This window comes from Adiantum capillus-veneris, chromosome 18, assembly GCF_014529385.1.
Source record: "Adiantum capillus-veneris isolate H3 chromosome 18, ASM1452938v2, whole genome shotgun sequence".
Lineage (NCBI taxonomy): Eukaryota > Viridiplantae > Streptophyta > Polypodiopsida > Polypodiales > Pteridaceae > Adiantum > Adiantum capillus-veneris.
In genome coordinates, this window is record NC_140948.1 from 80,739,043 (window position 1) to 80,741,322 (window position 2,280).

The window sequence follows — 2,280 nt, forward strand, 5'->3', positions numbered from 1 at the left end:
TCATTTTTGTGCACAATAAAGAAAAAGAGAGTCCTATAAGACAAAAAACTTTGTTCATTTTTAACATTTTGTACATTTGCTTACTCTTGGGAAGCATTGTAAGCATTGACAAGGTTTAGGTTATCCTTTAGTTGTATGCCTTGCATCCATCTAGCATCTTCAAAAGGATAATTCTTAAACTTAATAAGATATCGTCGGATAGTCTTACCGCCTCTTAATACCTTGTCTTCATGTCCAAGAATGGACTCGGGCCGCAGCACCTCCTATTGGTTCTCCATCTTCGGTGGGTCTTCAATAGTTGGTTCTTGAGGTGGCTCTCCTTTGTAAGGCTTTAATAGGCTCACATGGAAAGCATTGTGTATGAGCCAATGATTGGGAAACTTGAGTTGATAGGCCATCTCATTGATTGGCCTAAGAATTTGGAAGGGACCATAGTACATTTTTGCTAGTTTAGCATAGTACTTTTGGTGGCCCGTACGATTCTTGCCCGTCGTCTGCCTTAATCGAGCCTTCAGAAACTTTAACAAGACCCAATCGTTTTCTTTAAAGGGTTGGGCTCTTCTGTGCTTGTCAGCAGCAGCCTTTTGCCTTTGCTATAGATAGAGATAGCATCCTTAATCTTTTGAAAAGATTCTTGTAGGTCTCGGCTATACTCATCTGCAACGAAGATCTTCCCATGTACCTTAAGTAGCAAGGGACTTTTTTATCCTCCCTCAATTACCTCAAAAGGTGCTTTTCCCGTGGAAGTATGTACAGTGTTATTGTAAGCATACTCCACTAAGGGTAAGTACTTCTCCCATTGGGATCTTTGATCTACTTCCGTTACATAGGCTTTTAGTAGATCGAGAATTGTTAGGTTAGCTATTTCACTTTGGCCATCCATTTGTGGATGATAGGTCGAAGAGAAATTTAGCCTTGTTCCTAAATTCTCAAAGAGACCCTTCCAAAATTACTGGTCATTCTAGGATCTCTATCCGGCACTATAGACATTGGCAAGCCATGGTACTTGAAAATTTGTGAAATGAAGAGGGTTGCCATTTGATGGGCTTTGATAGTCTTTTTGACAGATATAAAATGAGCTTGTTTACTGAACCTCTCTACTATCGTCCATATTCCCGTATTCCCATGGATAGACTTAGGCAATCCAAAGATAAAATCCATGGATATGCTCTCCCATGATGAATTAGGAATTGGCAAGGGTTGAAGCAATCCAAGTTGCTTCCCTCTATCAAATTTTGTCTTTTGGCAAACCACACATTTAGAAACATACTCTTGTATGTTCACTTTCATGGTAGGCCAATAGAAATATGTTTCAATTCCCTTTAAGGTAGATTGAATCCCTCTATGCCCCGCATACGGTGGAGCATGAGATTCATACATTACTTCCTCACGTAGTGAGTTAGTAACGCATAGTCTATTGCCATAGAGAAGATAACCATCTTGTAAAGTAAATGGTTCTTCTTTCTTCCCTAATGCAAGGGCTGAAATCACATCTCTAAAATCAGGATCAATAGCGTACTCATATATCATTGATGATAGATCATTGTGAGTTGCTATGGAAACCGCATTCACTCTCGGCCGTCTTGAGAGTGCATTAGCTACTTGATTATGCTTGCCAGCAATGTGAGCAATATGAAAATGAAATTGCGAAAGGAAATTTGCCCACCTCATTTGTTTGTCGGAGAGCTTGGTCTGCGTCATGAAGTACTTAAGACTTTGGTGATCCGTTCGCAGAATGAAAGGAGTCCCCAATAAATAGTGCTTCCATGAGTCTAAGGCATGTAGAACTGCAAGGAGTTCCTTTTCGTATATGCCTAGAGCTTGCTCAACAAGGTCGAGCCTTCGACTCTCATAGCCTATGGCGTGCCCTTCTTGAAGCAAAACAGCTCCAAGGCAATCACCACAAGCATCACATTGGACCTCAAATGGTTTTGAGAGATCCGGTAGTGTAAGCACAGTTGAGAGATAAGCTTTTCTTTAGGCTTTTCGAAAGCATTGTTCTCCTTAGCAGACCATGTATACCTAACGCTTTTCTTTGTTAGGTCATGTAATGGTCCCACAATTTGTGAGAACTTTTCTATGAAGCATCTATAGTATGCACACATACCTATAAAGCTTCTTAGTTCATGAAGATTCCTTGGTTTAGGCCATCCTTTTATTACCTCTAACTTTGATGGATCCATTTGGATGCCATCTTGAGAGATAATATGACCTAAATACTGAATCTCTTGCAAGAAAAATTCACTTTTCTTTTGATTAGCATAAGGTATATTCTCTCTC